The sequence below is a fragment of the Protopterus annectens genome, chromosome 5.part0 (assembly GCF_019279795.1).
Source record: "Protopterus annectens isolate FY-2018-M chromosome 5.part0, PAN1.0, whole genome shotgun sequence".
NCBI lineage: Eukaryota > Metazoa > Chordata > Ceratodontiformes > Protopteridae > Protopterus > Protopterus annectens.
The window spans coordinates 1,670,309,570-1,670,335,564 of NC_056735.1; positions in this window are offsets into that span (position 1 = coordinate 1,670,309,570).

Here is a 25,995-nt window from a genome sequence, read left to right on the forward strand (position 1 = left end):
TGTCAAATTAATTTCATGTCTGGACAGAAAAAATATTTGATCTGCTTGGGCAAATCGTGTTCTGAAAATTGGAATTTCTGTCATCAGATTTGATAAAAAGGAGTTATGCACCTACCATAACGTTCCATGTTAGTTGTCTTCTTCTCACCTTCTTTCTTGCTGGTTGGGTTCGAAGCCGATCCTCGACTCCGATTCGGCCATCTTCAAAAGCTCGAGAGCTGCATACTGGCTCGAGGCCACCCCATATCCCATGATGCCTGGCGCTAGATACCCAGATCTCGTTTGGTAAGTCTAACTGCAGACATAAAAATGAAAGGATCCTATCCTGGAATATACAACACCTCCAGAGAGGCTACTAGACAGAAAGGAATAGCCAGAGAAGACTCAGCCAGTGAAAAACCATAAAGAACTCTTCTCGCTCTACAAGGATAGGGGGATGGAGGGTGGGACGCAAGAATGAAGGCGAGAAGAAGACAACTAACATGGAACACTATGGTAGGTACATAACTTCTTTATGTTAAGTTGTCTATCTTGCCTTCATTCTTGCTGGTTGGGACAACGTCCCTAGCACCTGAAATCCTGGGTGGCTCATCGGAACAAACAATTCAGAACAGTGGAACCAAAATCTGCTCTATTTCTGGAAACCATATCCAACTTATAATGCGAAATGAAAGTATGTGGGTTGGCCCACGTAGCCGCAGCACAAATAGATTCCATGGGCAACCTCGCCTGAAAGGCCACAGAAGTGGCTAAAGCTCTGGTGGAGTGACCTTTTGGTTTAACAGGTAATTCTTTATTTCTCAGTTGATAGATAAAAGTGATGATAGAAGTCAACCACCTGGACAAGGTTACTTTTGAGACTGGAAGACCTTGTTTACCCTCAGCATAAGAAAGGAAAAGTTGGTCCGATTTCCTGATATCTTTACTTCTATGCAAATAAAAATGTAGTTGCCTGTGAACATCTAACTGATGCAACTTATATTCCGCCCTGTTGGAGTGGTTGGGAAAAAACATAGGAAGGTCTATGGACTGATTCAAATTATTTTCTGAAGAGACCTTAGGAAGGATTAGTTCTGAGAGAGACCCTATCATTTTGGAACACTAGGTACGGAGGATGGGTACAAAGAGCCTGCAGTTCTGAAACTCTTCTGGCTGAAGTAATGGCTACCAGAAAGAGAGTTATCCAAGACAAAAACTTCAGGGAACAAGATGCTGCAGGTTTGAAGGGAGGCAATATTAGAGAAGCTAAAATCAAATTTAGATCCCACGGGGGTGGAGGATCTCTCACTGGAGGCCTGAGCAGAGTGGTTCCTTTGAGAAAGGCTCTACATAGCTTATGCGACATGATGTTATTTCCCGACAGGCCAATGTGAAAATTTGAAATTGCAGCTAACTGAACTCTAATCGTAGCGGAAGTGGACCCAAAATGAAAGAGTTCCACAAGAAATTCCAATATGTGGTATATAGGGGCTGAAAAGGGGTCTATACTCTTATTCTCTGCCCAGGAAGAAAAACGTTTCCACTTACTAGCATAAGTTTTTCTAGTGGTAGACTTTTGCGATGATAAAATAATTTCTCGCACAGACTGGGAGATATCTGGAAGCCTGGCTAGGGTTGGAAGTGGAGCAACCAAGCAGTGAGCTGGAGAGATAGCAGAGATTGGTGCAGCCCGCCCGATTGATGGATCAGAAGGTCTGGAACTGGGTCCAGAGTCCAAGGCTGCTCGAGAAGATGATGATGCAGGAACGGGAACCAAATTTGTCGAGGCCAGTAAGGAGCAATGAGGATCATTTTGCAGCCCAATACGGTAGCTTTCTGTATCAGTTTTGGAATAAGGGGAAATGGAGGGAATGCATAAAGAAGTCCCTGAGGCCAATCGTGGACTAGAGCGTCTCTGGGGGAATGTCCGGGAAGTGGAAGGAGAGAGAAGAAATTGTTGCACTTGCTGTTGAAGGGGGTGGCAAAAAGGTCGCAGCAAGGCTGGCCCCATTTGCGGAATATTTGGTCCGCAACTACTTGATTTCAGAGACCACTCGTGAGGCAGGAGAATTGCTCTGCTCAGCCTGTCTGCTATGACGTTGGACTTCCCAGGGATGTGCATTGCGATCAGAAACTGTTGCAAAGAGATCGCCCACTGCCAGAGTCTGAGTGCTTCTCGACATAAGGGGTAGGACTTGGTTCTGCCCTGCTTGTTGATGTACCACACTACTGACATATTGTCCGTTCGAATTGCAATGGTCCCGGTAGGAAGAGAGTTCTGAAGAGCTTGCAATGCTAGAAGCACAGCACTCATCTCCAAGACATTTATATGCAGGTGGTACTCGTGAGGTTGCCAGGTGCCTTGGACTGTCCTGTCCTGATAATGCCCCCCCCACCCGATCAGGGAAGCATCCGTGGTAACAGTAGCAACTGGGGGGGGGGGTACTGATGTGGAGACTATCAACCATGCAAGGTGCTTTTTGCATGCTTCTGTGATCATAATCATGTGAGACATGGGAAGCTGCTGGAAGGACCATTGGGTGAAAAGCAGCCACTGGAGGATCCTCATGTGAAAACGAGCTAGAGGAACAAGTATGATTGCTGCTGCCATGAGACCCAGAGTTTGAAGGATGAAACTGGCTTGAATTCTTTTGCATGCTAGTAAGACCTGTACATGTTGACAAATCACTAATGCCCTGTCTGGTGGAAGGCTCGCTGACATGTCTTTTGCATTTAAATTTGCGCCTATAAAGGTGATAGAATGACAAGGTGACAATGCAGACTTTTTGAAATTTATTGAGATACCTAGACTGGAGCAAGTCTCGATAGTGTAGTCTCTGGCTCTCAGAAGGTGATGCCTGGTGGTAGCAGTAAGGAGCCAATCGTCTAGATATGGAAACACCTGGAATCCTTGCCGTCTCAGGTGAGCGGTAACTACTGCCATACATTTGGTGAACACCCTAGGGGCTGTGGTGAGACCAAAGGGCAGAGCTCTGAACAGGTAATGGCTGGTTCCCAGTTGGAAGCAAAGGAATCGTCTGGAGTGTCTGTCCATTTTGATATGGTAGTACGCATCCTGAAGATCTATAGAGCACATCCAATTGTCCTGACCCAGAAAGGGCATAATGGACTGTAGCGTGACCATCCGAAACTTGGTTCTTTGTACAGACCTGTTCAGTCTGCTGAGATCCAGAATGGGTCTCCAGTCCCCTGTCTTTTTTGGTACCAAAAAGAACTTGAGTAAATTCCGAATCCTTGCTGGTCTGCTGGGACTTGCTGGATGGCCCTTTTTTTTTTAGCAGTTCTGAAATTTCTTGTACTGCTTGATCCCTTAGATTGGGTGGAACATCTGGAAGGGACTTGTTTAACACTACAGGAGTGCGAACAAAGGGTATTCTGTAGCCTCCGGATATAACTGACTGTACCCATTTGTCTTGTGTTATGTCTTGCCAGGCTCTTGGGTAGAGCGATAATCTTCCCCGACTGCCTCCAGAGGTGGGCAGTTGGGCAACCCTTCAGGGATGGTGGGAGGGCTTCTCAGAGAAGGATTCTCTGCTGCCCTGGTTTTGTGGACCCCCCTCTGCCACAAGGGCGATGTTTATTATTGTTCCCTCCTCTGCCTCTGGATGGGAACTCACCATGTGTGTCCGGCAAGGCTCACTGAGATTTCCGGAACCACATCTTTCCACTCTTCTGACCCTTGGGATATGGTCTGGAAGGAGTGGAAAAATGGACTCCCACGGCAGACAGAGTCTTGCCTTCCTGCTCATACCTGGTAAGGGTGTCTTTCACCTGTGATCCAAAAAGAGAGGAACCATCAAAAGGGGTGTTGGTGAAAGACGCTCTGAAAGGTTCTGCAAAGTTACATAGCCGCATCCAGGCGTGTCTCCTTAGAGCAACACCTGTGCCCGCGGCTCTGCTCGCACCATCGGCTGCATAAGAAATGAGCCTCATGGAGGAGTTCACCACTGAATTAAGAGTAGCCAGCTGGGAGGCTGCCTTAGCCCAGACCCCCTCAGCTGATGGATCTTGGAGGGCATCTCCAAGCTCTTTAAGGAGATCCCTTTGAAGGCGGGTAAAGTGGCACAAATAATTCAGAGACCTCATAGAAAAAGTCGCTGAAGAGAACATCTGCTTCCCATATCTGTCCATCGTCCTGGACTCCTTGTTAGGGGGATGGACAGATGAAATTTCAGCCAACTCCTTTTTTGTGGCTGCCGCTACCACCATAGCATCAACAGAGACACCTTTGGTCAAAAACTGTTTATCCTGTGGTGCCGTTATGAATTTAGCAGGTGTTCTGGGGGTTGGTTCCACTGTGTCTGGAGCTGACCACACCTTCTGAGCCACCACAGACATCAGTGGGTCAAAAGGTGGAGACACACAGGAGGTGGAAGTTCGGGACCCAAACGCATCCAGGAATACTGACTCATCCTCGGAGGGGTTTAGGATAGTCCAGTTTCCCCTCTGCCTAAGGATCTCAAGGATGTCTGAGAAGGAGACATCTTCAGAGGGGGATCTCAGGGACTCTTCCGAATCCTCCAAGTCGGTGTCTCATGTGACAGACTCAGGGGAGTCAACATGCTTCCTCTTGCATTTCCTCTTATGAGGTGGCTCCTCTGAATGATCAGGGGAGGCCTCAGAAGAGGAAGATGCACCCAAGCGGGTGCCCTGGAGCATTGGTTCCCCACGCTTGGGGTCTGGAGAAGGGGCAGAGGCAGACGCAGGCACCACAGTGGGAGGAGCTGGTGGGGATGATCGTGGGGCTGACTCAGGGGCCAGCACACTCCTCATGACCTCGAAGGTGTCCCTGGTCGAATGCCGAGAAGGCTCCGGCTCCAAAGAGACCGGAATCCCTCTCCGCACCGAGGGGGATGGCTCCGAGGCCGATGTAGGAGCCGAGCTCACTTGCGCCGAGCTCCGAGAGGGAGAACTGGCTCGGACAAGGGTCCGATGCCACTTGCCCCCTCGGAGCCAACGAGGGAGTCTCAGCGCCCAGACCCTTCCAAGGACGGTACCAAAGAAGTGATCAGAGCTAACGACAGAACCGAAGCAGAAGGTATCGGTGCCGATGGTTCTACGACTCGAACCCCAACGAACTCCGGCTCCTAGCTCAAGGAAGGAGTCGGAGGAGAAATAACTGCAGATATGGATGGAGCAGACACCTGATGAGGGGGGCTGGACAACATTTTTGCTAGGGCCTGAGATTTTAACAGCCTACTGACCACTCTCTCCACATCATGATCGGATAGTCTTGAGGACCGAAAAGAGTGGGATCGATGACTGTGCTCCAACTGGAGCATAGGAGACCTCGGAGCCGAGTGTATTGACTCCAGGGAGAGAGACCTAGACCTCTTTCAACTCCCAGACGGCTCTGAAGGGAGAGGCAGAACTGACTGGGAGACCAGTAGATCGGTTCCGGCTGGAACCGAGGCTGAAGTAACAGCTTCACCCATCGACGGCTCTGAACTGGGAGCCGAAGATTTAGGTGACTTAGAGGCCTTCATGGGCTGAGTCTTAGCCGGTGAATCCTGCTTAAGTAATTCCCTTAGGATTAACTTATTTTTGCGCTCCTGCAGGACTCTTGGGCTGAAGGCATGGCAAACCGAACAAGAGTCCTGCAGGTGCACGGCGCTCAGACAATAGACACAAGAAGTGTGACCATCTGTCAGAGACATCTTCTGACAGCATGAGTCACACTTCTTAAATCCGGACACTTTGGTTTCCTTAGACATCCCTGAAAAAGAAACAGAATACCAAGGAAAACGCACAAAAAACTAGTATGTAACTACTACTACTCCACACACTAAGTTAAGCACCCAAAACACAGCCAAGAAAACTGACAATATTCTATGTATAACTCTAAATAAAACTAACTAGGTAAAGGCTAAAAGTTTTTTTTTTTTTTTTAAATAGAGGAAGGGAAAAGGGTTAGCCTCTAATTTAAATGGCTACCTAAGAACGTGAAGGGGGAAAACTCTCTAACTAAAATGAGTTTTCTGAAGGGATAGGGGAAGGATCAGGAAAGGATTAAAGATCCAAGAAGGTTAACTACTATAAAAAATCTACACTAACAAGTTCTAATTATTTTTAGCAAAAAAATGAGTATAATAATGAAAAAATACGACCTGAGCCACTAAGACAACCTCACAGCAGAAGCGGCAAACAAGATCTGGGTATCTAGCGCCAGGCATCATGGGATATAGGGTGGCCTAGAGCCAGTATGCAAGCTCTCGAGCTTTTGAAGATGACCGAGTCAGAGCCGAGGATCAGCTCCGAACCTAACCAGCAAGAAAGAAGGCGAGATAGACAACATAACATTGACTATTCACAGAAAGTAATGAAAATAAGGAGGGTATGGTTACTATTAGTAAACTTTCTAAAAATGTGGCATTAAGTGCCATATTTTATTTCCAGCAGGATTTAGAATTTTTTCTTTCTTTCTGAAGAATCAAGTACTTTTGACTCTCTAGAAGATGTCATTTCCTTTTTTATACCCAAAATGATCAGTAATCTTTAAGAAGAAATGGACTGGAACCACATAGACTAAAATAGAAAAGCAGAGAGACCTGGATGGAAGACTGCTCTAACTAGGGTTGCCACTTTTTAAGTGGGCCAAAGTGGGACATGGGGGTGTGGTCAATATGACACTGACCAAACCCACTTTCATGACATAACCACAGGAATGGTGAAGAAAATGCAACTATGAGTACAACAGTGTGAAGTTATTACAGTATACTGAAATCTCACAAACCATTTAAACTATGCAGCTTTAACAGTAAAGTGAAGCTTTACTGTAAAAAACATGTACATTACTCAATGTGGCATTAAGTGCCATATTTTATTTCCAGCAGGATTTAGAATTTTTTCTTTCTTTCTGAAGAATCAAGTACTTTTGACTCTCTAGAAGATGTCGTTTCCTTTTTTATACCCAAAATGATCAGTAATCTTTAAGAAGAAATGGACTGGAACCACATAGACTAAAATAGAAAAGCAGAGAGACCTGGATGGAAGACTGCTCTAACTAGGGTTGCCACTTTTTAAGTGGGCCAAAGTGGGACATGGGGGTGTGGTCAATATGACACTGACCAAACCCACTTTCATGACATAACCACAGGAGTGGTGAAGGAAATGCAACTATGGGTACAACAGTGTGAAGTTATTACAGTATACTGAAATCTCACAAACCATTTAAATTATGCAGCTTTGACAGTAAAGTGAAGCTTTACTGTAAAAAAAAATGTACATTACTCAATTGTAACAGTAAGTAAACTTTACAGAAAAAACACTACTCATATTAAACAATTATATTTATTTAAAAAAGCAAAAAAAACTAATAAAATTCTGCATATTATACTAACCATGACTATTCTGATAGCAATAAACATAATTTACCCAGCATAATGATGCAGTAACGAACAAGCCCAAGAGCAGCAAGGCTGTATTTGCACTATACTCAAAGCAGTACATTTTACACTTATTAAAGACAGCATTAAAATAAAATGAACACATTTCCATTTATAAAAGCAAACTATTCTAAAACAGCCACAAGAAGATATACCTAGCAGAATAACAAATGTACTACATTTACCTGTGAACATATCTCCTCCTCCAAAAAAAAAAGTTACACGCACACACATTTTCACTTTAAAAAGAAGTTCTTGCAAGTCATCACTAAACAACCACTATAAAAAAATACCCACAGCTGTACATCTTAACTTCTTGAAGACAGCATTAAAAACAAAATTACACACATTTCTATCCAAAAAGTGCAAACGGTCCCAAAAATTTCATTCTGTAAACACAAAGTACCCAAAAACAGCCACAACATTAGAAACCTACCAAGTACACTACATTTAACCATGAAGATTGGCCCCACCAGAAATTAAAAAAAAACTTCTATACAGACATTTTAACCTTTAAATAACTACTGCTTCCACAACTATAGATTAAATTTTACGTGTGTGTGTGTGTGTGTGTGTGTGTGTGTGTGTATTTTTACACACAAACGTACATACTTTTTGTACCTTTAGAAACTACTAATTGCAAATCTCAAAATAACCACTACACAAATTTAAATACTGTACAATTCACTCATTTACTGCTACACATTAAAAAGTTAAAAACTGAAATAAAACAATATTCCCATTTTTTAAAAAGCTAAAGCTATAAAATATTATTTATACTGACTTACCACTACAATCATAGTCTTTGCTGGGCTGGCTTCCTTGCTGGAGTGGCTGGCTGGCTAGCTGGTTGGTTGGCTGCTGATGTGGCAGGCTGGCTACCTAGCTGGTTGCTGGAGTGGCTACCTGGCTGGCTGCTGGAGTAGCTAGCTGGATGGATGACTGCTGGAGTGGCTAGTTGGATGGATGACTGATGGAGTGGCTAGTTGGATGGATGACTGCTGGAGTAGCTAGCTGGCTGGATGGCTGTCTTGCTGGCTAGAGGGATGGATGGCAGATAGGCTGGCTAGCTAGCTGTCTAGATGGGTGGCTGACTGGCTCTCTGGTTAGCTATGCTGTTAGAAGAGAAAACAAAGAAAAATCTTATTTTTTGTTTTGTTAGCGGCTGTAGACACATTAATAATAAACTGCTCTACAGCTGCAATCTTTGTAGGGCTCTTCCTGCCATAATCCCCACCCACTTCATGAGTTGCAGTCAACTGCTGCATGATTAACACACCCGGACCTAACAGGGGAAAAGCTCCACCTGAAGGTCCAGGTTGGTGACATAATTGAAAGTCTGATGAAGCGTTGTTTGAGACGTGAAAGCGCTTACTGTATTGTGACTTCTTTAGAATAGAGTTTAATAGTCTGCTTCGATTGTCATGGTGAGCCTCACTTTGTGTTTTTACATTTGGACATAATTGAATTGCCATGGAAAATCCAGAAGTAATTGTGGCTTTTCCACAGTGATTCAGTTTGAGCAAAAAACGGGAATTTTTTAAGTCCCACTGTTTTGCACAGTGAGCAATGGGATAAGGTAGCTCAACCTGTGTCCCACTAATAACGGGACGGGTGGCAATCTTAGCTGTAACAAAAACGAAAAAGACTCATGCAAATGGAACATTACTGCAATGCACTAGTGTGTTTATATAAATAAAGTATACTTTCTGTCTATCCACTAATACAGGTATAAAAACTTCACAAAAGGCTATAGCTATTTGGATTTCATTGTTCCATATAGTATTTGCAACAATTCAAGAAAACAAAACTCATGGATTGCAAAATATGCAGACAACTGTAAAATAGGCGTTGTGATACAAAATGACACAATCTTTAAGAATTTGAGCACTTATATAACAGACATTGGTAAATGGACACAAAGTATAGGAATTACATTTAGTTTAGAAAAATGTAACAATGTATTTCAGAAATTGTTCTATACAGAAAAATTCAAGCTTGTTAACACAACCATTACAGGTGGTTAGTCAAGACAAAGGGGGCGGATGATGACGCTTTGGACCCTGAAATGGAGAAACAGTGTTTCATGATGGCTGAATTCAGCCCAAGCACGATAACCTACTTATGACATTATTATCCATCTTCTGTAAGGATTTAAAATATAGGTCTTGAGGATAAATATAATTCTTTAACAGGTCAGCTTAAATAAAAATACAGCTTTTCAAGCTGTGCCCATTAATGTTTAGGACAAGGACTGTACACATCACATATTGTTTTGTAAGCTCTGCCTTATTTAATTCTTTGTTTTAATATATTTTACATACCTATATAAAGTTTATTCTGTATGTATATGCCACTTAGTTAATCTGTAAAACACATTTCTTACTGCTTTGTTAGTAGCCCGATTAAATTGTAACTATTATTCTAAGCTTTTTGGTTTAAGCACTTGGGCTTCAGGCCAGTTGTTTTTCATTAGGAAGGTTTGTGGTCTACACTCTTGGGGCAGGACAAGTAGCTTACATCCTAAGTTGGGAATTGTTGGTTGAAGGCTTTGTTGTGTCAGTTATTCTAAAAGTGTCTTAATTCTGGTTTAAGCACTTGGGCTTCAGGCCAGTTATTTTACATTAAGAAAGTTTGTGGTCTACACTCTTGTGGGAGGAAAGGGTAGATTCTGCCCTTCAGAGCTGGGAATTGCTGGTTGAAAGCTTCTTGTGCCTGCTTATTTGAACTGTTTCTTTCTGAAATTGGTGCACCTTACTTGCTGCAGCATAGACTAGATTCAGACCTGCTGAATCTAACTCTGTATAACTTGAGCACTAAACCACCAGGCCATCTTTTGTTGGAGGGTTCCCCTGCACCCATAGTGGCAGGAGTGTACAGTTATAACTCATCTGATTAAAGGTTGCTGGAAGAAGGCTCAGTTTTGAGTTTTTTTTATTGGTTAACTTGTTTAAATCAGTTTGTTTTTGCTTGTTACTGTTATATTTAAGTGTGTATCTGTTCTTCTGTGTTAAATCAACCTAAACAGAGTATAAATATCTTTAGCATAGTCTGGTTACAGGTTTTGTTGTACCCAAATCTGTTTGTGTGATTCCTGTGTTTCCTGCTATGCCATCTTGTGTTGGCTGGGGCCTACCTGCACTTAGCGGGAGTAAGTAAACTTGTTGGAACTGGTCTGGCATAGGGTGTTTAGCTAAGAGCTCAGGGACAAAGTTTGATTGGTCAATTCCTCTATTTTAATTTCATTTTTGTGGTATTTAAATCTTGCAGTTGTGCAGCTTTGTGCTTCTGTATCACATAACACCACACACATCTGTACAACACACTCCTACATATGCAGAGGTTCTCAACAAAAACTTACCTAAAGAGACCCATCAAGCAAAAACACACATCACAACCCACAGCACCAAGCACCACACACAGTACACATGCCTGTGTCTCACAGCCTCTAAGGCTCAGCCAGCAACTCAATGTACTAATCATAGGATACTCTATTGTGAGACACACAGATGTGCCCCTCCCCTGGCTAGACAAGGTCATGGTAAGTTGCTTGTCAGGTGCTAGAATCTGCCATATCACAGACACACTCAAGTCTCTTAACTGTTATGACTCTGTCATAGTCCATGTTGGTGTGAATGACGTCAGACATACCTCTCTGGACTATATCAAAACAGACATGATTGAGCTCACTGAATATGTGTCCCGGATAGGTATGTCTCTAGCCTTAAGAGACATCTGTAATCTGAAAGGTAACACCCAAACCTGCTTTGAACTGCTGGTCAAGAACACCACATACACATAAAATGTAGATATATCCATCCTGCTGGCAGACAAGTTCAGTGAAAACTTCACCCCCTGCCCCCCCCAGTAAATCAGGACATCCAGCACCTGCCCCCCCTCCCATCACCAGGGAGCAGGTCTTAAATGTCCTCTCAATGGCAAAAAAAATCCAGTTTCCATGGGATCTGACAACATCCCTGGCTGTGTCCCACATGAGCTCAGGCATGAGCTCTCAGCTCCATTAGGCACCCTATTCAATCAAAGCCTAAGCACCAGCTTCATTCCAGCCAAATAGAGGTCAGCCAGTGTCATCCCTCTACATAAAGGTGGAGCATCCACTGACCCAGGCAATTATAGGTCCATCAGCCTAACTAGCCTGATCTGCAAGGCCATGGAATGCATTATCATAGACCTTATAAACAAGGACATTGGCAACCTCCAAACGCTTGACCCCACACAGTTTGGTTTTGTCAATGGGAGATCATGTCTGTTAAACTTGGTCAACTTCTTTGAAACAGGACGAGGGGAAGATGGTGCAGACAGTTTACCTTGACCTAACCAAAGCCTTTGACACTATTCCCCACTCGGGCATAATAGATAAACTCTCCCAGCTAGGCATCAACCTGTATGTTACCAGATGGATAGCTAACTGGCTCACTGATAGAACCTCAAAATAGGGGAACCCACCTCTAGTAGTAGACCCGTAATGAGGATTGCACCCCAAGGATCAGTATTGGGGCCTCTACTGTTTGGGATATACTTTTCTGAGATGCAAGTCAAAACCAGTGGTCTGTGGCTGACCAAGTTTGCAGATGACTGCAAGCTAAGTGATGTCTTAAATTCCCCTAATGATGTGAGCATCCTCCAAGAGGGCCTTACCCAAATTAATGACTGGTGCCAGAAAGCATGGCCTCTAACTGAATGCCAAGAAATACATCTTTATCCCCTTTGGGGAAAATGGCTTCCCCACTAATTATCACATTAATAACAATGTACTAAGCGTGCAATCAGTCATGAGGGACGTGGGCACCCAGGTTGACAGCAACCTGACTTTTGACCACTGTGTTGCCTCCATTGTACAGAAGGCTTTCTACATGGCCCATCTCATAAGCAAGACTATTTCATCTAAGAACAAGGAGGTCATAACATCTCTGTACTCCTCCTTATCATACCCATTGTTAAGTACAATGTCCCCTTCGGCATGTACCTTGCCAAGCACATGCAGCAGTTGGAGAGACCACAGAGTTTCCTGACCAAGAAAATTCAGGTCTCAAACACCTATCTTAAACAGATTGGCTAAAAGCCATGTCCCTCTACTCAGTCTCATACAGACTGCTCAGAGGTGACCTGTGTCTGGCATACAAGGCCATCTCAAGACCCATCCTTGATGGAGTTGCTGCGTAAGTCAAACTCCACTTGTGCAACTTGCATGCAAGACCTCAACCTGGTCTATGACATTAACAGAACTTGTTGGCAAGATAGATTTGTGTTCCAAAGACTTCCCCATCTGTGGAATAGACTCCCTCTCCATGTCAAGCAGAGTAAGTACCTCACTAGCCCTCTTTAAGAAGAACCTGGACGACTGAATTGAAACAGAAAATACACCCCGGAATCCCACCTGTATCCCTGCTGGACAGGGAAAAAGTACAGTTTTGTACCTACCATAAATGTAGATGTCCGATAGACATGCAACTGCAGTCATAACATGTGGGTTGTCCTGCCTCAGGCAGCCCTCAAGTCGGCGCCGGAAAGTCTGGGTCGGGCGTCGGCTCGGCTGATGTCACATTTCTCTCCGGCGTCAGGCAGCTGGATACATAAGCATCAGCCCCGTTTCCATTTCTTCAGTGTTTCTTGTCCCAGATGCCAGGTGCCTCCCAAGGAAGGCTGTAATCAAATTGGAAGACAAAAACAGGATTCCAAACAAATACATAAAAATAAAACAAATACCACAGCAGATCATATCCCCAGTTAAGGGGTGGGGGGGGATAGGAGGGTAGGCATAGAGGGGGAGGGAAGGGAGGAAAACACTGCAGTCTATCTATTACAGGTCATTGCATTTACTGCATTTACTAAAACCTGCAAAAACTGTCACTAATGAGTCATAACATGTGGGTAGTGGGGTAGATGCCAGTATGGGGGAGGGAGGTATCTGGAGGAAAGGGATGGATGAGGGTGGGGCAAGTGCACCTGCAGGACTGCGGAAGCAAGAAGCAAAACCTGGTCTGGATCAGAGAGAGAGAGATTGTAGTGTTTGGAGTATGAGAATGTATGCAGATCTTATGTAGCTTCTAGGAGTAGCTGTAGCTCTGGGCACCCCTCTATGCTGTAGGGTGGCTGTGTGCTCTGTGGAATGTGGTCTAACATAAGCTGGAACAGTCTCCAATAGATTTTAATATCAGAATATGATCTGTCCATTTTGCCATTGTTTTTTAGTTTAATTGCTGTTTGCTTTGAAATGGCACTTCCTTCTGTTCAGACTGTAAAGCTGTTCAGGTGGCCTTGTTTCTGTCTTGGTAAGTCTTAATGTCTATTCTCCAGAAGTATGAAAAAAGTCTCTCCAAAGGTAGGCAAAGATTATTCTCCCTTATGATTGAGAAATTGGGAAGAAAGCAGGCAGATGAATAGCTTGACCCTAGAAACCCTAGATACCATAAATGGAATAAAGGTGGGTGGGAAATTAATATTACCCTGTCTCTGTATGAAAGGTGAATTGCTGAGTATTGGGCCCATTGGCTCCGAAACCGAGAGAAGGAAGCTGATTGCCAACACCAAAAGCAAGAAAGATGAAGGAAAGACAAAATTAAGTTCCCAGGCTGGCTCAAAGGAAAATTGTCCAGTCAGGTTCTAGGACAAATTGAGGTGAGGGGCTTATAGCTGAGGGTGAGAGGCTCCAACTTTGAGAGTCTTGTATTGAGGTGAAAGAATTGGATCAGTGCTGTATCTAAAGAGAAAAGAGGCTAGTCTGTAACATATCTGCCAAATATTCCAAGATAAGTGGTAACATATGAATGAAGTGAGACAAGATGTAAACATATCTCAATTGCTGAATCTTTTGAGCCTTGCTGTCAAGTCAATTTTCATGTGTCCCTTGCTGGTATAAGTATTGCTGAAACTTCCTTTTTTTCTTGAAATTCCTGTTAGTATCTGCTGCTGAACCTTGGAGAGAGATAAGCTGAAGGTTTGGATTGGAGAGAAGTAGCTGTGTTGGTTTTTGGGGCTGTGCACTGGGTGCAGTGCAGTGTCCTTGTGTTTGAGTCAAAGTAGAGTAGTGGGTACCAGTAGTGTCTTGGCCAATCCTGAGGAGACACTGTAGTGGGTACCAGTGTTGTCTTGGCCAATCGGTATACTGAGGCCTTTAGTGCTTCAGACTTGAATACATGTATCCCTTGGGCTTCATGAGTTTGATAGGGAGTAATACATGTGTCATCAGTGGCAGAGGTGGGAATAAAATTTGGGATAATTTGATTGATTGAAGAGGCAGGGTATTATTTTGTGCATTTTTGGGTGGGATGATGATTGAGTGAAAATTTTGGTAGGAGATGTGAGGTGAGGCAAATAGGTCCACTTCCTGCTTCGCGCCCCCGCCCAAAACCTTTGTCTTTTGTGGCAGCGTGAAAACCCTCCCTTTCGTGTCCAAACTTCGGTTTCCTGCTACAAAGTCCCACCAACACATTTCTTTTTCCTTTAGGTGATTGAGTCTCCACCCATGTTTTGGGCTTCGGTGATTTCTCCCCTTGTTGTGTGCTGGAGTCACTGGTGCCCCTGCTTGTTATGGTGCCCCACTGCTTGGTGGTGTTATCCATGTCCATTAAATGGCCACCATTAGCCTGGGTGTTGGCCTTTTTTTACCGATGCATTACTGCCCTGCCAGCTTCCTTTTTTTGCCATATATGTCTGTGGTTTGCCTTCCATTGTCCTGTCCTTGTATAGACCTGCCTCCTTGTACCCATCCCATGTGAGGTGTGGCGTTGAATGACATGCCTGTCCTGTGGTTTTGAATGGCATTGAGGTCTCTGATTGTCCTGGCTTGTACCTGTGTTTTTAGGAATTCCTTTTGGAGGCATGGGATGAGCCGTATGTGCTTCTCAGGGTGTGCAGGTATTTGTGACCAAATCTCCTGTTAGCCAGGTTTAATGGAAATGCTCTCATCCGTGTGTTTGCAGTTTGACTTGGAAGAATGCAGGATGCCATGCAGTATAGGGCCTGTAGGGGATGTGTTGCAGTCTCTGAGCGTAGATTTGCTAAACAGCACTTTGATTATTTGAGTTAACTTGGCCCTGGAGTCTGTTGTCAAAGCCATCTTCTGATCTGTGCTGATGATATAATCCATGCAGAAGTCAATTTTGCTAGGATAGCCTTGAGCTTGACTTTTGGGTCGTGACTGTGTATCTTGAGTTTGTCAAGAATGGTATGACCAATCTTTGTTACTGAAACAATGGTTTTTCAGCTTGTTGTAGGCAGCAGTCGTGGGTGTGCGGGTAATTTTTAATACCTGGAGAATGCAATGATCTGATTACAGAACCCTGGAATTTTTCTTGTACAGGAACTGAAGTAGATATGCCAAAATGCTGCAGCCAAGTGGTGATAAGCTCTGCCCTCTGCAAGAATATGTTGGGGTAGTTCTATGATGCCTCTGATTTAGGACATGCAGCTATGTCTCCTTGAGGTCCAGAGTGTCAGCCACCTCCTTGATCATTGGAGGAAGGAACAGTCTGTAAATCAACATTTTGCATTTTGGTACTATGAGAAACTTGTTGTTGTTTTCTTTTTTTGGTTGGCATTCATTGAGATTCTTTGGTTGGAGACACATTTCTGTGGGTGACCCCTGCCCCTGTTTCTGTTCTTTGGTTTCAACTCTAACCTTTGCTTTCAGGTCTGCCATGCCTCTTGTATGATTTCTCCTTGCCTCTCCCCTTGTTTTTTGTTTTGTGAGTGGTTTTCTGCCTAAGATCTTGAAAGTATATGAAAATACCCACCTGTCTAATGTCAGTGTAATAGTAGAGAAATGTTTGAGATTGTGGTTCTTTGGGCAGGTGAAACCCATGCATCATTCCTTTGTTCCAGCCTGCCATTTCTAGTTGTTCCCTGAGTGATTGTAGTAGAGAATCATTTTTTCGTGGGTTTCTCTAGTTTCACTACCCCTGTATCTCTCTGCCAGTTTGGGTGGCTGCCATTGAGGCAATTCTGGCCTCTTCCTCGTGATCTTTTTTCTGCACGTCTGTCTTTACCCCTTTTGGATTTCTTCCTGTCCAGAAAGGACCAGTTTCCCTAAAGTGAAATTTTGAAGTCTTTTCCAAAACTGATTTTTTGGAACTTATTGGTCTTTTGATTTGCTTTTTTCTTTTATGGTAGCATTTGGTCACTTAGCATTTGCGCAATGCTTATCTGCATCCTCCTGTGCACAGGTTTTTCATTTTACCAAATCTGGTAGAAACTCCCTGCAGCCCCAAGCATGTCTTCCTGCATCTGCCCCTGCTCCCTGATTTATACATGAAGCTCATCATAGATCCTTATCAGGAAACTGCACTTGTGGAGGGCTTACTTATGAATCTAGCAGGTAAAAGAAGTGCAAGAGAAGGTACTGTCAAGGTAAACAATGAGCTTTTGTCCTTGTTCTAAGGGATAGAAGAAATCCTGATTAAAAAGAATTTTAAAAAGGCTTTAGCTGAAGAATATAGATATTGGTGGATGTGTAGCCTCCAACCATATCTCTCTGGAACCTTCTAATACCTGTAAGGGAGGGCGGAGATTTTCGAAGGTGGTATTTGAAACTCCAGGGGTAGCCTGTGAATCAGTTTCCAAATCAGGGCTGAAAGCAAATGAATAAGAGGGAATGAAGTTTCCATCTGGAGGAGAAGACCTGTGCTGCCTAAAGTCAGAATATTCGAAGGAGGAGGCACAAGTGCAGAATCAATGGGTGCAGGAAATCAAAAAGAGACAAATTCAGGGAGGGAATAGGTAAGGAACCTTGTCTCAGAATCCTTAAGGAAAGTCCTAAAGGCGTTGGAAGTGTCATGAATTCTTTTGAAGCCTCAAAGAATTTTCCATGAGGAGGGATAGACACAAAGTTCAACCAGAGCCTTTATCCATAGGAGAGGAGTGGAATTGTCTACAGGAATCTCTCTGGGCGATTCTCTCATTCTTCTGGAAAGAGCTCTCTATAAGAATCGTCAAAGTCTTCATCTGAAGGAAGGACATCTGGAGGAGTCTTGGGAAGAGGGTTCAACCTAGAACTTCAGTCAGGCTCATAATAGACATGGCCATGGGAGGTGGAGTGTGCTCCATCAGCGCAGGCCAATGAAATCCTAAGCCATGGACCTTGGCATTTGCAATGGTCTCGGAAGGGTAGGATTTATGGTAATAGGCCTTAGTAACGAAGCTATCTTAGCCTAGTGTGAGCACCTTCAGACCAGGCCGTGGGAGCCCGGCGGAGACAGGGCCAGGAGGCGCCTTGTCTACAGGCGTGGTCCCGGAGCAAGGCTCGAGCCAAGGTGGGAGTCTATATGAGGGTTGGCGTTTAGAAATGTTGGGAGTCGTCGAAGCGTCGGAACGGTGTCTTGGGTTGGGCCCGGTGGAGACGTCAGGGAACGAGAGCCGCCTCGCCGAAAAGAGTGGGTACGTTTTTGTGGTCCGGGCAGAGAGAAGGCTTTCGTCGATGGTGGGCACAGGCAGGGCAGAAAAACTGAACAAATTTATGTCGACTGCGCTGAGGCGCACTCCGCCCGGCCTGATCTTCATCGACATGTTCCAGCGAGCAACCCAGAAAAAGGGCGAGCGATGAGGCACTGGAGCCCAAGCGACGAGGCAGTAAGAGTGAGCAGACTTATGAACACCGTGACTTCAGGTGCTGACTTTGTGGGAACATGGGCAAAATTCTTGGCTAGGCTTATAATGGGCCTCCTGGCCAATAGCCTAGTATCAACCTATGAGCCTACAAACATTTATTTAGCCATTTTAACATATTCTGTCTCATAGAAATATGGTATTTCACAATAATTTACATTCTGTAAATGCAGCACTACTGTCAACATACTGACAATTTGATTAAATATGCAAATTGGCTTGTTAATATGTATTTTGCAGTTTTGATGGCTTTATGCTAATATAAGTGTTTTCTCAGACTAAGGTCAAGCTCCCTCACTTGCATAAGCAACAGAAATCAGTTAGTAAGGTTTTAAAAGCTTGACATTAGAAAAAAATAACTTGTGACATCATGGTCTGACTTTCACTTTACTTACAATAGGAAGAACTTCCCGGATAGAACTGCCTGTTTGCTGTAGAGTCAAATAGAGAAAGAATACAGATAGTTTACCTGCTTTGAGTGAATGTTCATCTAAGGTTATAAAATATGTATAAAATTACTTACTTGTAGAGTTGAGTTCCTCACTGGAAGAGTGAACAGAGTACAGTGTATAATGGCAGAAAAGTATGCAAAAATACATTTTTTCCTTTACATTCAGGAATGTCTTATTTGCATTTTAATTGTGTTGCCAAAACAGTCTTACTTGTTTTAACTGGCAACCTGGGTGGTGTGAAATGTGATCATAAGCAGACACCTAAGTTGACCAAATACATTCTCAGATTTCTGCTGTTTCCAAAGATAGTCATGTTAGTATTTTAGCTCCAGATTACTTGATTAGGCTGTGTATTTTCATAACATGATTCAAAACATTTTTTTTTAAATTTTACCTGTACAGTATTTCTAGAAAACATTAGTTAAAGCAAATTTATAAAGTATTCACACGTATTACTCATGCAATGTGAAATCTCTCACATATTATAGTGATTATTATACAGTATGGAACTTGAATGGTCTTTGGCAGTTAGTGTAGTAGATTGAAGCTGTGAGGTCTTAATGGCCTGTTTCTACTGATCCATGGCTTAATCTCCCTCAACTTTCACCTGACTACTGTGACACTCAGCAGTGTATTTGCCCACCCAGTGCATTGGAGTTTCTGGGAAATTAAGGCAGTCTTCCCAATGTCTTCCTAATACACTACTTGATCGCATAATTGATAACAAAGGCCAGCAATGGCTATGGTAAATCTGCCTCACATCTAGGAACCCTGTGTATCACCAAAAGTCACATGATGGACACGTATAAAAACCACAACAGATATGCAAGGAGAAAGATGTCCCCAGCGTTAAGGTAGAGGACTGACTTCACCTCCTTATTTGGGAAAAATAAAAAACAAAAACATTTAAACATGACAATATTAAGTAACAATAATAAACAGTCCAAAATGTCAGATGCTAATTCCTCTTCTATGAAGGTACTGAAGAAACAAACTCAAAAAGCTTAGTCACTGGAATAACTCTAATTTATGCTAAGTGCTTTCATCCACCAACTGGACTTAATCAGATCAACTTTCCAGTTATAGCTTTAACCCATAGGAAATGAATATACACATAAAAAGCACAAAGGATCATAATCATGATCAGCAAACTCATACGTAATAATAAGCGTAGCCTGCAACAAAAGCTAGCCTAAATTTAAAACAAGTCATTTTTTACAATCAAAACTACAATAAGAAACAGAAAAAGTATTAATAAAACAAAATCCAAATAAAATGAAGTACAGAACTAGTAATTAACTCCTAGTCTGTCTCCAGACAGGAACAAGGGGTCAAAAAACTCCCTTCACTAACGGCTATTTAGAAACAAGTCTCTAAGGTGACAACAAGATCCTTCCAAAAGGAGTGAAAAACTAAAACATTAAACTATTGTGCCAGCTTTATGGTGGGTGCAGAGTGGCCATAAGGAGTACATATACCCCTCTCACCATTAGCATGGGCCCCTGGCATAGGATGGAGCAGGCCAGGTCCTCAGTCTGCTTATCACCAGAAAATATCTAGGCTCATTTTCATTGACATTAGTTAATGTGACCAAATCATCTAGGTCCAATTTTTATACCACTGAATTGCTGGCCCTGACACAGTGCTCAGTCTGTGATCTGTGTTCTCTACCTAAAGAATACTGTGCACTATAGTTGATGCCCAAAGTGGTTGATCTATACAACTTTTCTCAGATAGGCACCATACAGAGTCTGTGCTACTGCTCGCAAACTACATTCTTGGATGAGCTTGACGTGGAAACACCCAGCATGTTTTGGAGAGATGTGATGGCCCCACAGAGGCACATGGAGACAGTACAGTTGTCTAACATATTACCATAACAGTAAATGTCCTTCTCTTCACTGTTACAGTATTCTTCATCTTGGGGATCTCCTGCCAATGGTAGTCCAATGTCTGGCCAATATATCTTATGAGGTGCGATATATCATTCATACACTTCCTGCACATGATGTAAAGCATAAAGGTGATGTAGAGACACAAGCACTCAGAACTGAAAATACCCCAGGCGGAACAAAATATCATCAAGAACAAGAAGGAACATATGCATCCAGAATGAAAAATAAACAAAGAAAAATGGAGAATGGGCCCCTTGACCATGAGGGAAACAGAAGATAAAGCAAGAGGCAGAACAGAGGGGAAAAGAGGGAGATAGCAAATACTGCAACAGTGAAGAGCAGGACATCTACTGTTATGCTAATATTTTACGCAACTGTACTATGTCCTTCCATATCACTGTTACAGGATTCTTCACCTTAGGGAAAGTACAAGAGCTCAGGAGGAGGCCTGGCAGCAGGAAGGTACAAAGGACCCCCTCCACAAACCCATGCAGAATAGATCTGGCAAAAGCTTTTCTGGCCATGCACATAACATCCAGCTTGTAATGTTTAGTGAAAGTATGAACAGATGACCAAGTAGGGGTCTCAAGGATAGAACTGGTATCCAAATCCTTGAAAAAGACACCAGAGGAGAGAACTGCCCTAGCAGAACGTAGCTTTATAGATGAGGAGAGACATTTGCTATAAAAAGAATAACAGAAGGAAATGGCCTTAGAAATTCAGGAGGAGATGGTTTGCTTAGAAACAGCCAAACACAAAGTCTTGGGATGAAAAGAAACAAAAAGCTGCTCAGATTTGTGAATAACTAGTTTTGTCTAAATAATATCTGAGCTGTCTATGCAAATCCAGGGTGTGAAGAACCTTCTTGCTGGCAGGCTGCAGAGAAGGAAAAAAGGAATGAAGATGAATAGACTGATAAGGGACAGCTAAATGACCACCTTAAGCAAAAAAGAAGGATTAGTATGAAGAGGCACCCTGTCTCTATGTAAAACTAAAAAGAATCTGTAGCCATAACAGCCTGGAGTTCAGACGGTCTCTTGGATGAAGTAAGAGCCAAAAAAAGAGCAGTCTTCCAAGTGCAATGTTGTAAGGAAGTGGAAAAAGCCAGATCAAAAGGGGCCTGAGTCAATTTTATAAGTACAAAATTAAGGTCCCAAGAAGGCAGAATAGGCTTCCTGGGAGGTTTGATATGAAGGACGCCTTTAGGGAATTGCTTGACCTCAAACCTGGAGGCCGAAGTCAAAGGCAAACAAGCAGAAACTGCTGACAGGTGAGCTTTAACTGAAGAATATGCCAATCTAGCATGGAACAGATCCCACAAATAACAGAGAACCAGATGAACCTCCACAGATAGGAGATGGTAACGGCAAGAGAGGCACCAGACAGAAAATCTTTTCCATTTGCACAGATATGATTTTCTGGCAGTGGGTTTCCTGGCCTCCTACAGGACCTGTAGCACATCCTCAGAAAAACGGTGCCTAAACGGGATCAAAACCCATCACCCACAAGGTCATTTGAAGAGTGAACAAGTGAGGATTGAAAAGAGACCCTTTGTCTTGAGTGAGAAGATCCATCCAGTGAGGCAACTTGTCGTGACTCCTCCTGGCCAACTGAGAAAGAAGGGGGAACTAATGCTGTCTGGGCCAAAAGGGAGTCAGCAGAAAGATTTTGTGAGTGTCCTGCCCGATCACCATTATATCTTAGTTATGTCTCTCTACACAAACTCTCACTAAATGAATTACACTCATTAGCTTGAGCTCTACAGCACATGTATATTATGTGTATATTTTTGGTCTACTTTAAATTCCCCTCTCTATATTAGAATTATACTCTTTTAAAACATCTATGGATTATAAAAGTTCTATTGCTGTATGATCTATATACAACCCACAGTTTTATTCTTGTTGCACTTGTGTCTTTCGGCTTTTTCCCTTTACGTGCCGAGTTGCCGGCCCTGATGCACAACCATCAATGAAGGTACGCCCATTCACACGTCTCCACACGGAAAACGCTCTAAAAACAAAAAATATTTATGGTTCGCTACTCTAAAGTACTGTAGAAAATGTTATGCTTCTCTTCTCTAATGTATTGTAGCTTATGTATTGTAATTGTTTCTGTACTGGAGCTTTTCTCCTTGGGTCTCCACTGAAAATGGGCTCCTGGCTCAGTTGGGCCAACCTGGTTAACAAATATCAAATAAATGTATGCCTTTCGGCTTATCCCAGTTAGGGGTCGCCACAGCGGAACTCCGGTCTGCTAATGATTGGCAGTTGATTTGTACTGTGCCAAGTTGCCAGCCTGACGCCAAAACTTCAAAGAAGGCACACCCATTCACGTACCTACCTGCATTTGATTTTTAGATGTCATTTGACTGTGGGGAGGACATGCAGACTCCACACAGAAGGAGCTCCAGCCGAGAATCGAATGGGAGAACCCCTTGCTGTGAGGAGACAATGCTAACTGCTGCACCACTGCGGCCCTTAACAAATGTCAAATAAATAAATAAATAAATAAATAAATATTGTGCAAAACTCATGGTAACAGAGCAAGGGTGGAAATTTGTACAGAAACATCCCTTTCCAAGGAAAAGACAGAGCATCCACTCTCTAAGCCAGAGGACGTGGGACTCTGGTGCAGAATGGAGGAAGTTATCTGTTCAGAGGTGAGGTGAAAAGATTTACCTGAGGAATACTCACCAATGGACAATGTCCAGGAACACATCTCTGTAAAGCATTCATTTATGAGCCTGTGTGCTGGACCTGCTCAAAGAGTCTGTCACTAGATTGTTCTCTGAGGGGAACATAAACTGCCTGAAGAGTCACTCGATGCTTAACAGCTAGATTCCAGACCTGACGAGCTAGTCTGCAAAGAAGACAGGACCTTGTGCCCCACTATTTGCTGAAATACCATATCACTGTGGTATTGTCTGTGAAACTGAGGGGCTCAGGATGAAAGAGGGAATGAAAAGCTTGCAGAGCCAGAAAGAACCCTAATCTTCTTTATGTTGATATGGCCTGACCTCTGATGGAGGAGGCCAAAAACCCTGAACCTTTAGGGGGCCACAGGAGACACCACACCCCCTATATGAGGTGTCTGTAAAAAGCTCCTGAGTGGGAATTGGAGCTTGAAAATGAAGCGCTGGATTGAGAGAAAGCTGATGAATCCACCAAGAAAACGCAAGCTTGAAACAAAGAAGGAAAGGTACTGGGAACTCCAGAGGATGACTATGTTGAAGGCACATCAATTTTAGGTACCACTGAAGTTTCTTCATATGAACTCTGGTGAAAGGGAGTATGGGAATGGTAGACTAGGACCCTGAGAAATTCTCTGGCCATGACAGACACCAGTGGAAGACGGGACTGGAAAAATATTATCCAAGACAGAGCCTTGGGGTTACGCAGAGAGGTTAACATGAATCATCTGAAGCCTGCAGCTGTGGAAAATATGATCCTGGGAAAGCATCAGAACTGATTTTTGTTGCAGGCTTATGGTGAACCCTAAACTGCGCAATAGGCAAGTAGTAAACCTGAGATCTTGAAGCAGGCTGCTAGGAGAAGGAGCCTGAATAAGCAGATCATCTAGACAGGGAAAAAATATAAATAACTCAGATCCTGAAAAAGGCAAGTATTTGGGGAATACCCCTGGGGCAAGAGAGAGAAGCATAAGGGTAAAGCTGAGAACAGAAAATGCAAGGAAGAGACAGAAAAATGTAAAAAAATTCATGAAAAGAAGATGGATGGGGATGTGAAGGTATGCATCCCTAAGATCCAGAGACACCAGAAATGCCTGCAGAAGTAGCAATGTCTGAAAGGATAACATCGTAAAGTTAGGAGTCTTGAGAAATGTATTTAGCTGGGAAAGATCCAGAATTGATCTTCTTGTACCCTTTTTTCAAAGAACCAGACATTCTTGAATAAAATCGCTTCCCTACTTGGGTTGAAGGCATGGTTTGAATGGTGCCTTGATCCAAAAGAGAGTGAAGAACCTCTGGGAAATGACAGAGCTGTTCCAGAGGAGGTTGAATGCCTAATAAGGGAGGAAATGACTTCCAAACCATGAAAAATCCTTGCCAGATACTGGACACAACCCAAGAGTCTGAGGTGAATCACAGCCAATTTGGAAGAGACAGAGAAAGGCAGAGTGACAAGGGCACCTGACCTACAGGAGGAGGAAGCAAACTATCAAACAGAACTAGGCTTACCCTGAAAAAAGGTTTCTGGGAGGCAGGAATCCGAGTAGACTTAGCAGAAGAAAATTGCCTACAACTCTTTTACCATGAGGAAGAGGGCGAGACTGTCTATGAACAAAGTCATATTTGGAAGGATGGTTTAGCTGAAACTTGGGAATAGGGGAAACAAAAATATGCTTCAGCTCCTCTAAAGCTTTGCCCATGTCCTGAAGGGAATTAGAATGGTCAGCAGCTGCAGAACCAAAAAGACTTCTGTTATCCAAAGCAGCATACAGAAGTTTGACAGGCAAAGCCTGATGATGAAGCCAAGAGCAACACATCATGACTGAACAAAAAGCAGCAGCTCTGAAAGAGGCATCAGTTGCATCATAGGTGCATTTGATGGAATGGCGAGCAACTTGAAAAGTGGAGCCCAATAAGAGATTTGATTGTTTGGAGTCAAATATTAAAAGAGGGACTAAATGGCTAACAGAGATTATTTATTGGGCAAATATGATTTGGATATAGAAAACAGGCTTAGTGATAGTTGTTACTCTCTTAAAATTGTATTATTGTAACATCTTGCTGTTTGTCTGATGAAGGCAAAATATTATTTTGCCGAGCGCTCATTCTATCTAAAAAAAACAACCGTTTTTTTATTTTTTTATTTGCTCTGATTCTCCTGCCTGCCTTTTTTGCCTTTTTTCGTGTCTTGTGCTTCTTGGTTTGTTTTACTCTCTTAAAATTGACTTAATGTCAGATACAATTAAAAAAGAATATCTACCCATTAAACATTTTCAAAATAAATGTGAGATAGAAAGATCATATTTATATAAAAATATAAAACAATTAAGAACTATAAATATCATATGAAACATAACTACAGAGCTTATGCTACCCAAATTATTGGGTCAACTTTAACTACAATATATTCAAATTATTTTGATACCCTCAAAAAAAAAAAAAACTACATTTTGGAGACTATTCTCCTGAACATTTTTACATACATGTATCAATCTTCATAGAATTGAAATTACATATAAAAGGGAAGGTATTGGTTGTTGGAGTTGTAAATCCTTAATCAAAGCAGACTGGCAGCATATTATTTATAAAACAAAGTAATACACTCAAACTGTAGTCACCAATACCACCAGAAGGGAAGAAAAAAGATGTTAGTGTTTACTTAATGACATTTAGAACTAAAAAGACATCAACATTTTACTACCAAATTACATTAAAATAATTCTAAGTTAGATACAGGAACAGCCTGGCCAGCTATTATGGGAACAACTGTTTTGGTGTATTAGCAGGCAAGAAGGGCATTATTGCATGTGCTTGAAATATCTGTATGCATACACATATGTATGTAACATTCAATACTATTTAATACAGAATATCTTTTCTCTAATAAATTATTACATTCAATGAAATATAATATCTTAAATTATACATTTTAGGGTGTATTTGATAGT